Raw genomic sequence first — 12,300 nt, 5'->3', positions numbered from 1 at the left:
TGGAGTAATATGCAACAGGAACCTGAGTTCCATCAGCCCTGAGGTGGCTCAGTACAGCACCCACCCCATAAGGGGAAGCATCACAAGCGATGCACACAGGAAGGGACTCATTGAAGTGAGCAAGTACACTGTTAGAAGTGAGCAAGGCCTTGACCTCATTGAAACTAGCCTCATGTGTTTGTGACCACTGCCACACTGCCTGTTTATCTAATAGCCTGTGAAGAGGCTCAGCTACACTAGCCTTGTGTGGAAGAAAGGAATTGTAGAAATTCAGAAGGCCCAGAAAAGCCTGTAGTTCGGCCTTAGACTTTGGCCTAGGGGCTTGCATAATGGCTTTTAGATTGGATTCAGCAGGATGAATCCCAGCAGCATCAATTTTGAACCCCAGAAACTCAGTAGAAGGCACCCCAATTTTACATTTGTCCTTCTTGAGTTTGAGTCCCATTTTCCTGAACCTTAATAGGACAGCCCTTAGCCTTTCAGCTAGAATGTGTGGGGAGTCTCCTGCAATTAAGACATCATCAAAATAGGGGCAAACCCCTGGTATACCCCGTAGTGTGTTTTCCATTATGCTTTGGAAAATCCCAGGAGCGACATTTACTCCAAATTGAAGTCTCTTTACCTTGAAAGCCCCTCTGTGGGTCACAATAGTCTGAGCTATAGCAGCGTCATCATCAACAGGCAGCTGTTGATATGCTTGAGCTAGGTCAAGCTTTGCAAAAACGCGCCCCCCCCTTGAGGGAGGCCAGGATATGACTGACCACAGGAACAGGATAGGCATGTTGCTGCAATGCCTTATTTAGAGTGCATTTGTAATCAGCACAGATGTGAATGTCCCCATTTGCCTTTAGAGGCGTGACAATGGGGGTCTCCCAAGGGCTGGAATCAACAGGTTCTAGGATTCCCTGTTGGATCAGCTTGTCTAACTCAGTGTCAATTTTACTCTTTAAAGCAAAAGGGACCCTTCTTGCTTTAATTCTAATGGGAGTGACAGTGGGGTCTAGCTTTAAGGACACAGGAGGTCCTTTGAACGTGCCCAGCTGGGGGCTGAAAACATCTGCAAATTCTTTGCAGACTTCCTGTAGGTCAAGTGTTTGTAGGCTGTTGAGCCCTGTGACGTGTATTCCCAAGGTCTCAAACCAATCGAGTCCTATGAGACTCGTTCGTTCACCCCCTACTACTAATATGTCTAGTGGACCTTCAAAATCCTTATACTGTACGTTAAGGGTGGCCTCCCCCTTAACACACACTCTGGAGTTTTGAAAGTCTGTTAACACAATATCAGAAGGGCTCAGCTTGGCCTGAGTTCCACTACCGGAACAGATCTTCCTAAAAGTGTGCATAGAAATGAGCGAAAGTGCAGACCCCGTGTCCAGTTCCATAGTTAATGGAACCCCTTGTAGCTTCACTTTAAGTGACAGCTTTTTCTTAATGGGCTTGTGTGTGCCTGTCCTGTAGATGCTTCTTCGCGAAGTGCAAAACCCCACCCTATTCTGGCTGGGGACCCTGGTACCTTTCAGGCACAATTCTTCCTGAGGTTGTACCTTCTGACGGCCCAGGCACACAGCTGCAATGTGTCCTTGTTTTCCGCACGCCTGGCAGATAGCGGAGCGGAACTTGCAGTCAGCTCTCTTGTGGCGACCTCCACAACCGATGCACTTGGGGAGAGCTGAAGAGCTTCCTCTTGGTTTTCCTTCCTTTGTGGGGTGGAGATGGTCCACTTCCTCATCCGGATCCTCCTCGGAGTTTCTTTGGACTTCTTCCTGGTGCACGGACGCAGCATCTGGACTGTTTCTGATCGGCCTCATGTTCTTGACAGCGCCGCCCGCTGCTTCTTATGCGGTGACCTCTCTCAAGGCATCTTGGAAAGACAAGTCCTCCTTGGCGAAAAGTCTCTGTTGCAACTCTCGATGCCTTAGCCCGCACACAAACCGGTCCCTCAGTCGTTCTTCGAGGTCCTTGAACTCGCAATGTTTGGCGGCTTTCCTCAGTGCGGCGATGTACTCCTCTGCTCGAAGGTGTGGTGCCACGCGATGACGGACATCTTAGGTTGGAAGTGCTCCTTCAGTAACTTCTTTAGATCTGCGTAGCTGACAGACTCTAAAGGAACAGGTGCTGTGAGGTTCTCAGCGATTTTGAATGCGTCTTGACTGCAAACGCACAGCAGGGTGGCAGCCTTCAAGCTCTCTTCCCTCACCTGATTCACTTTGAGGTAGTTTTCCACCTTGGCTGCGTAGGACTCCCACCTCTCTGGATGTGAGACGTCGAATTCCGAAAGCCTTCCAATCTTCGCCATTTCGTATCAGGAAGGGTCTATCAGCCAGCCTACCCTTGAATGCACGCTGGGTTGGCGGGTAGCTGCCGAGTCAACGCCGTTCCTGCTGCTCCGGACTCACTCGGGTAAGCTTACACCTTCTCTTTTCCGATGTAAGGCGATCCCACCTTCGTTGCCAGTGTTGAGTCCGTCGTGAAATGGTAAGACACGAGAAGCAGTTGTAGTTCTCAGGAACCCTTTATTCTTCCGTTCAGCTTACATTGGAATATGGCGGCAACGCCCAAAACTCTCGGCCTCCTTTTATAGGCCTTTCCCGGGTCAATCTGCTACTTTTGGCGCGCCAGCACTCGCGCATGCGCACATGTACTGGCGACAGCCTGTCTGGTCCCGGGCAGCTTGCACCTGCCCGGGACCGTCCGCAATGCCCCGAGCCTGCTTGCACAGGCTCAGGACATAACAGATACCTTTGCCTCTTTTTAGAGTGAGTGACAAACTACTTCAAATCGCCCTACTTCACACCAGTTTTGAGCATTGCATTGAGTCTGCTCCATTTGTTTGATATCTTTAACAATCCTTCATAACCAGAGGTCCTAAGCTATTGCAAGAAATTTAGTGCCCTAAGGCAAGGTAAAAAGAATACTATTTCTCTCATCGCAGGAGGCTTATTATTAGGTTCTTAGAGGTACCAGACCTGCAAGTGGTTTGATGATGGACAGGATAAAGAGATTAAAGTATATTCCCATTGAGAATGTTACCACTGACATCAATATTTTTGAAGTTTCCCCCAACTTCATAGAATGTCAGTGTGGATTCCATTATAAAAGTGAGTTTATTTCCTATGAATAGCTACCAAAAATACTGACTGTCTTGGCACCTTCCAAAAGATTCTTGTAATGCAAAATTTGGATAAGGGATTGTGATATTTACATAGGATTAGATTGCTATTACTATTTATGAAACACTTTCTGATCATGCCAAGTGTTCCTTCCTGAGAAGAGGAGTCACTTATTATTCCTGTTATATAAATGGATGCCAAGTTTAAGAGGTAATTATTCACACCCAGCTACTCAGGAAGGCCATGCTTGAGCTATGACTTGCAGTTGAATTTCTTAGCTTCATTTTCAAAACCCTGCCCTTGGAATCATGTCAGTAAACATAGGACACAAAATGATTTCAGATTATTCATTTTGAAAACTTTATGCTTGTTTTCGTATGAAACTGCAGTATGTTTCTCCATGCAATTCTGCACCCTTGCCCTTTTGGCAATTCTGCCAAGTCCTCAATATGGATCATGGAATTATTTTTTGCTTTCTTAATCCTTCCATCCAATATGAATACAGACTAAAAAAGATCATATGAAGCAAACAAGGGTGTTATTTCTTCTTAAACTGCCTACATTTTTTTTTAAAAAATATCTTCTTTCATCAGCTTAGACTTCTGTAGGTATTCTTTGTGAAGAAATGGCGGCCAGTTTTTCTTAATACAAAGTCCTGAATCTTTTCAACAGAAATTTCTGGAGAGCTGGTTTGTATATTAGGAATTAACCATTGATTTATATATTAACACGCGTGTGGGAAGGTTCTCCTTGCGTGACCATTTAATGGTAGATGGACATACTTGATGTCTGCAATGCTTATTCCTGTTGAAACACATTTTGTACTTTTGAGAATGCAGCAGCCCTACTGCATAAGACTAAAAAGTAAGGTGACCAACTTTTTTACAACAAAAAGGAGGACACAAATAAATTGAAGAAAAAAATATCGTAAATAAAAAAAACTTTTTATTCATTGCAACAATAATACAGAATACACTATAATATGATAAATGCATAATAAAAACATTTGTAACAATAACATTTTATATTGTAATTATGCTTACATGCCATGCCGCAGCCCGCCCCGCCAGCACTGCTGCCCTGCTGTGTAGAGCAGGCCCCACAGCTCCCAAAGCACCAGCTGCGCTGGCTCCAGCCCCGGGGGGCAGCCCGCTGTCAACACACCCCACCTGCAGCTGCCCCACCAGCACCACTGCCCACCCTGCACAGCCCTGTGTAGAGCAGGCCCCGTGGCTCCCACAGTATGGGGGGCAGCCAGCCACCACTGCCCCTCACACTCCCGTCAACAGCAGCCCCGCTGCCCCTTCCTCTTGTGCCCACAGCCATTATTGCCCTAGCAGGGCCGAAGAACAAGAGAAAGTTACTGTGGCATCACCGCTCCAGTCTCCTCCAGGTATCTTCGGGACTAACTAGGAGATGGTGTAGTTGGGTAGCAGGGAGAGGTGCAATGTTCCTGCCAATTTGCCTTCGCTGCAGACAACTTACATGTGCAAAGTTTGCCGGCCGGGTGTTTTGGCCCGCTCAGCAGCAATTCGTATTGGCTTCCGAAAGCCAATAGGGGGAGTAGCACAGCTCATGCAAAAGTTGAAAAAAAAATCAAAAAAAAGGTGCCGGAATGCCGTTCTGAGTGTTCTATGAGAAAAAAAAAGCCCTGAATATTAGTTTTCAAATATTGAAAAGGAGGACATGTAGGAGGACACTTTTCGAGGGAGGACAAAACTCATAAAAGGAGGACTGTCCTCCCTAAAGGAGGACGGTTGGTCACCTTATAAAAAGACATTTCAATATTATCTTGCATGGTAGCCAGTCCAATATTTATGAGAAGCCTATAAACTGGATATATAAATGCAGTGTTTTGTTTAATGCTTATTGGGAACTAGTATTCAGAATTATCCTGCATCCAAATGCTGGAAAAAACCCCTAGCCAAGAGATCTAGCACCACTGATTTCTCTAATTTTCTTGAGAAGCTTCCCAGGGTTATTTATTTAGAAGGTTTATATGGCCATCCAACTAGCATTGTGAGTTGTGGTTTCCGTAAAACTTTCTTCTGACACTCTCCTGCTCCTGTGAGTTTATATCCATAGAAGATACAACATACTATGTTGTGAAATCTAATGTACAAAACAACTTGGATTAGAATAAATCTAAATCCAGGAAATGTTTTTCCCAGTTATAATTAAGTTGCCTCAAACAGCCAGTAATTTGTAAAAGTTTCTAAAAACAGTTGCTTGTTTTGTAAAAAGCAGTTTGTCTTACACTATAAATGATGTGGTCAGATAAATATTTTTGTGCAAGCCTGGCATATTTTATTTACTCACAAATAGCCTATTTACTTTTTTCTTCAAGTTTGATCTATACCACCCATTAAAGCAGTGGAAGCAGAGCTATGCCGTACACACACAGACACAAAATACACATGCAGACATACACAGATACAATAAAGCAATATTGTAAATAACACCTACAAACTTAAAGACAGGGGAAAATGACACAGTTAGCAAAGCAGATTGGAATATATTTGTCCCTGATTTAACAACACATTCATGCTATTTTTTTTGTCAAAAATGCTGAAGTGGTTTGCCATCTTTGATTTCCCAATCTAGTCCATAGTCCTAAGGCTTCCTGGTGATTTGTTTAAGTGTTATCACTTGCTAAGAGCAGGGTCTTAAAATAGAAAGGTACATAGAAAAATCTTGACTTGGAGCAAAAAGATTGAAACATTGTGAAGAAGCGAAAATGCCAATGCCAAAGAGCCTGTTCCTTCAGGCACCTTTCTATATGGAGGAGTTGCACCGAAATTTCCCAAATTCCCAGGTTGAGAAAAGTTGTTTTGCCTTTGCATGCAACACGATCACAGGTAATCCTTGCATACTGACTGCCTCATCAGTGACCAAAATTATGACAGTGCAGTATTATCCCTGAATCATGTGATTGCCATTACAGATGGTATGTGTTGCCCTGTGTCTGACCTGTGGTTTTTCTCTCCTTCTCACTCCCTCATCTTGCAAGAGGAGAGATTGGAGAGGAGGGGATTACAAGAGAATAAGTAGGCCCACAATGGAGAATACATATCAAAAGCAATGCATTGGCTCTGGCAGCTGCTAGCATGCTACACAAACAGCCTGGTGTATTTCCCATTGTGTACCTGCTTACTGTCTTATAATCCATTCCTCCTCAATGAATGTAAATGCAAACATTATTTTCCTTTTGGTTAATTATCCCAAGGCCAGGGTGAGCATTCCTAAGGGTGGGGAAGTGAGGAAAAGGAAAGCACAGCTGTGGTCACATGAGTTTCCATTTAGCAACTGCTTTGCTTAGGAATAGTGTTGTGAGTCTTAATTGTGTTCACTAAATGAGGACTGCCTGTACTTAAAGAGGATTCTAAAACAGGGATAGATTATTTTTTGCAAGTAATACTTACTGCTATGGTACAAATGTTATGAAGTGGCAGAGCAAATGTGGACAGGATCATTTCCCCCCCCCCCCCCAGAGATTGGTTAACTACTCTGTAAAGCACATTCTGGAGCTTGCATTTTGTTTTAGCGTGCTTTTTATTTCCAATAGGCAGGAAGCTTTGCCCGTTGATTTTTGTAATTGCAGCCACCAGGATTCCAGGGGCTACAAAAGAGTGTTAGAATTGCTCACAGCCCTCGATCCTCAGATTGCTCATCCTTGCATAGACACATCCCTGCCTAAACCTGAGGCAGACAGGTATGTGAAGAAGGTTTCTTTAACACGTGGTCCTGATGTAATTAAAGTTTTAAAGGTAAATACCTTGAAAACCAACAGGCAACCAAAGTGGTCTTTCAAATCTGAGTAATGTAGCTCCTGCTGACTCTCAAGCAGGTTCTGTACTGTTTGTACTTCTCTGTCCTGGCAATCATATAGTGAAGCTGTTCATTCCTCAGGTGCTGATAAGCAAATCCCCAAAAGTACACTTGAATCTATAAAGATTTCATGGTAGGAAGTTGATCTGATTTTTTCCCCCACCTCCTAGTTTCTTCTGGCAGTCAAGTAATTTGCTGCTTTCTTTCTTGCACACGAAACTAAAACCAAAGAGGCATGATTTAAAATGGCTCTTTAAATAAGAATCGGAAACCACAGTTTCATGGTTTGAATATGAGAGAAAATTCTGGCTTGCACTAACCAGAACTGGTGTCATTTGAGTTGTGCTGTCAAAAGGTTGGGAAGGAGTTTTAAGCCCACTGTAAGATTTTGCTTATGTAACATGAACTTTCTTGACCTTTCCTGCCTGACCTTGTATGGTGCTCAGATTTTGCACATGACCTCTGTCACTTTCTTTTTTATCCATATCTTTAATGAGAATTGCTTCTGTGCTTTTTCTCAAGCTCTGTGCCCCAGATGGGGAGACACACCTATAAATATGCATATCTTGCTTCCTTTTTCAGTTCCTCCCATCCAACCATTCTTATTTGTGTTTAGCAGCAGAATAAATGCATTGTTCAACTGAAGGTGTTCATTCTTTGAAATTTGATTATTTTGCTTTATTGTTTTGGACAAGCTCATGTGTAATGCATGAGAGGGTTTTTTTCAATGTTAAAACCCAGCATTATTATTATTATTTTTTTGTCTAAAGAAACAGGGTAAATTCCCAAGGTTTTCTAAAGTATTCTTTCAGAATGCTACTAATTAGATAAGGCTATTATTTTAAGTAATTCCAGGAAATCAATTAGAGGTTTTGCTAAGTACCATAAGATTTCATTTTATCTCCATTTCAGTTCAGTGTTGATTTAATTGAAATATGGGAAGCCAAGGAGGCTACAGACCACTGGAGGGATTACCATACTGTAGTATATGATGAATGAGAATGAATCCACCCAGACTCTTTCACCCTGTTTTAACAAAATTATGCAAGAGGACCACATTCCTTCTCCTTTTGAGAATTTTGTTGACATTCTCTCCTCTTTGAAACAATTTCTCTCTCGCTAGTAAGAGGATTTTTTTTACCCATCATGATTAAATCTTTCTGGAGGTTGCAGCTGAACTTTGCTCAAGCAATGTGGTCTGCTTGGTATTCCTTACTTGCTGATGCTGACTCCTATCTTTTTTTTCACTCCAGCCCTGTAGGCTGCCTCTAAATACTAATTACCCTGCCGTTTTAGTTTCTGGCTCCTACACTTGATCTCTGCTTCTGACTAGCATTCTACGTCATCTAGGAATATTTGGGAAGCAAGGCTAAACTGATCTCTTTGTTGGTCACATTTAAGAATGTGCTAAAATCTGGCTTACTTAGCTACTGTTTGTTACATTGTCCTCTTGTATGTGTGTGTTGTGTATGCACGTGTGTGTGGATGGCTTACAACAGTGGTTCTCAACCTGTGGTCTGCAGACCCCTGGAGAGCCACAATGTCATCACAGAAAGTCTGTGAAGGCTTGGAGAAATGTTATGATTTAAATTTTGAGTTAAGTCTTCGTGGTCCGTGGCCACAAAAGGTATTTAAAGGGGGTCTGTGGTGAAGAAAAGTTTGAAAACCACTAGCTTACAATGTTCTTTATAAATCTTTATTTTGTTATAAGTTTTTATTTTGATATACCAGATATATAAAATAAAGCATATTAAAAGTATAAATTAAAAATATAGAATATAAAGGATGACTAAAGTAATGATAGCTATACGTTATATGGATAGTCTTCAACTTAAGATCACAACTGAGCCTAAAATATCTGTTGTTAAGCAAGACAGTTGTTAAGTGAGTTTTGCCCCATTTTACAACCTTTCTTGCCAGCGTTGTTAAGCAGTTGTTAGTAACACAGTTGTTAAGTGAATCTGGCTTCCCCATTGACTTTGCTTGTCAAAAAGTCTCAAAAAATGATCACATGATCCTGGGACACTGCAACCATCTTAAATACATGCCAGTTTCCAAGCATCTGAATGCTGATCATGTGATCATGGGGATGCTGCAATGGTGGTATGTGTGAAAAACAGTCATAAGTCACTTTTTTCACTGTTGCTCTAACTTAGAATGGTCACTAAATAAATGCTTGTAAATTGAGGACTCCTGTACCTCTCATCTCACATGGAATACACAGGATCAGTTCCTAGTACACATGAGCAGGAGGACTTTATTGTTATATCTTACTTGTGGACTTCCTGACTTACTGGGATGTATAAGCACTTGGTATGATGCAGCCTTATTCTTCTATATGCAACATGAAAGGATCCTTTATCCTAAAAACATGAGTTATAACACTTGCTTATACTGTAAATAAAAGTTTGGCTTTTTTAAGGCACATCAATAGCTGCCATTATATTGAGCTTGAAAAAAAGCAGATTTATTAAAATATGATGATAATTTTGCAAAGAAAAACAATGGGAAAAAATCTTTCAATGAAAAGAGTGGTTCTCAAAACAAACTATAACAGAAATGTGGTTTGTCTAATGTGGGAACTTCCTTTCTTTCTGACTCCCATATTCATCTAGAGTATTTCCATTCTCTCCATTCCCACAAGGGAGAATCTAGCAATGAAAGGGAAATGAAAAACCAGGATATTTTGAATACACCATTTATTTATTTATTTGTTTGTTTGTTCGTTCGTTCATTCATTCATTCATGAAAGTTGACAAGATGCCTTTGGACCAACCAATCTCCCGCAAACAATATTAGTTTAGTATTAGTGTTATTTTAGGTTTAGATTTTAGGTTTAGGTTTAGTTTATAGGTCTCCAGACTCCCAAACAACTCTGGGAAATTAAAATTAAAAATGTAGCAAACCAGAAGCAAAAACACAACATAACAAAAGAGTGACTCCACAATCACAGTGTCTCAAAAATCTGAAAAAACAATCAGGTCTGATTGACATAAGATTGGAAGTTACACAAATCTTGGGAAGAGAAGGAGCAAAGGTTATTCCAGGAGACAAGAATTGACATTCTTTAGATAGGATTCAGAATGGACGCACTCAGCTCAAATTTTCCGCATGGGGCAAAGGCAACTGGAGATAAATCATCCTTCAGACAGCTAAGTCTTTTGCCATGAAAGCCTTTGTAGATGAAAATCAGCATCTTTAATTGTACCCAGAAGTCAGGCACCAAAGTAACTCATTAAACAGTGAGGTCACATGCCATCACTGTCTGCACCACTGTATTCTGGAGCATATCCATATTGTCTTCAAGAGCAGCCCCATGTAGAGCATGGTGCAATGCTCCCGTCATCATCACTGAGAGCTTTGCAACTGGATTTGGCATTTATGCAAAAGTAGAGATGACTATAGTGAACAGTATACAGAGATACATATACATGCACATGCACCCATGTCTCAGCTATAACTATTCTCATTTTTATAAATTTTTACCCATTCAAAAATATATATTTCTTAAGGACTACAATCTAAAGCAGCAGTCTCCAACCTTTTCTGCTTTTCGGCCCGACAGCAGGGTGGGGGGGAGAGAAAGGGGATGGTTCAGCATAAATGGTGCATGCGTGTGTCACTTGTGCGAGTGGAGCTGTACGTGCATGCCTGCTACTTATGCAGCCCGGTTCTAAATGAGCCACAGCCCAATACCAGGCCACAGCCCAGGGGTTGGGGACCTCTGATCTAAAGTACTAAAGATTAGTAATCTAAAAAGGTGAAAAAGAAGTTAGCTGAAATGGAGATTACACTGCCACACCAATAGCAATAGATAATACAGATGGATGAGGGCCCATAGATTGCTGCAATGGGTTAGTTGTTCTGTCTCTACCATTTCTCATGATTTCAAGCTCTGATTGATTAATTTTCAAAGTATATTAACCACCAGCCATTCCCTTAAGTACATTAAATTGTCATTTTAAAGTCTAAAAAGAAAACATTGAAGAAAAGGCTTCACTGGAATTTAAATGTGAGGTTTACAGACTTTATTCCCTTGCTGAATTCTACTTGCTCTTGCAGAAAAATGGAAAGCAAAAACTAAGATAGCCAAATACATTTCTTTAGAAGCACTGGTTTAGCACCATAAGCAATGACCCAATGAAGTGTTAATATTTTACCTTGGGCAACAACCCAATTTTCCTTTGTTAGTTTAGGACAGGGGCCTTATATGGAACACATTGCATAGTTTCAACTAAAGGAGCTGCATTTTTTTCACACCTGCCAGACACTTCACCTTCGACTTTGGGAGTGCAGTCGGGAAGCCCATTTTTCCATGCTTGTGACTGTAAACAAATAGTGCATGGCAGGCATCCAAGTGTTACAAGGGGGAATGGCCGGAATTGTAATAAACAAGACCTTAGTTCAGAAAAAGAATGGGAATTAAATATTCAGACTACCATAAAAAAGTCTGGCTGGTTTATAGCAAGGCCAGTATGATAAAAGCTGTACTTTTGCCCCTGAAAATGCATGCAGTGTATAATTATTTATACTGTAAAAAATGTAAGGAATTTTATAGATGAGGATGTTATAAGCATTTCAAAGTAGTGTGACTGTGGAAAAGAATCCAGTGAATAGTTTGGCTTAATTCAGCATGTAGAGGAAAAATAGCAATAGCTATAACTCCTTGGGAAGAGCAGACACTGGGAACATTACAGCATGTATGTTCATGTATGGAAGCTACTTTATTGGTCTTACTTTCTTCGGAGCTTTCTAAAGCATTCCTGGGTGTTCACATATAGTGATTTAGGTAGCAAATCTGACACTCCTACCATGCTTCCCCTCCAAAAGACCCGGTCTTATTTATTTATTTTGCCTCCAAAAGAAGCGCCAGGTCTTATTTTGGGGGGTGTCTTTTCCACTGTCTCACCTCACAGCGGCACTGACAGCCTCACCCAGCTGGCCCACTTCTTCTGCGTCTGAAGGAAATGCCTCTGCAGCTGAGAATGGAACTCCAGCCTGCATTTCGCTGTCAGAGGCCTTCCAGTAGGGCCTCTTCAGCCAAGAACTGAGCTACGGATTGAATACATAGTTTAGTTCTCAGCTGCAGGACCTTTCCAGAAGGCCCCTGATGGTGAAATGCAGGTTGGGAGGTGCCGCAGAAGTGGGCCAGCGAGGCGAGGCAGATGTCAATTCATGGGAGGTCTGGCTGCAATGGTAAGCAGGTGTGGGGTGCCTGGGGCACCCATTGGGGAAAATTGATTTGCTTAACAACTATGGCGTTCCCTTAACAGCCATGGTATTCACTCATTGACTACCACAGAAAATGATGAAAAATCAAGTCCAACCATGTAATATCTAAAATTATGATGACAATGTCTTA

General features: G+C 41.8%; 1 long non-coding RNA gene across 3 annotated transcripts in view; it reads left to right on the top strand.

Annotated features, from left to right (window-relative positions):
- The window catches only part of LOC120298695, a 304,072-nt gene that overhangs the window by 243,699 nt on the left and 48,073 nt on the right, over positions 1-12,300 (top strand). The window lies entirely within an intron of this gene.

The sequence above is a fragment of the Crotalus tigris genome, unplaced genomic scaffold (genome assembly GCF_016545835.1).
Source record: "Crotalus tigris isolate CLP2741 ecotype Arizona unplaced genomic scaffold, ASM1654583v1 scf7180000024119.3904262, whole genome shotgun sequence".
Classification (NCBI taxonomy): domain Eukaryota; kingdom Metazoa; phylum Chordata; class Lepidosauria; order Squamata; family Viperidae; genus Crotalus; species Crotalus tigris.
The sequence above is the reverse complement of the archived record's forward strand: the minus strand, read 5'-3'. Positions and strand labels throughout refer to the sequence as shown.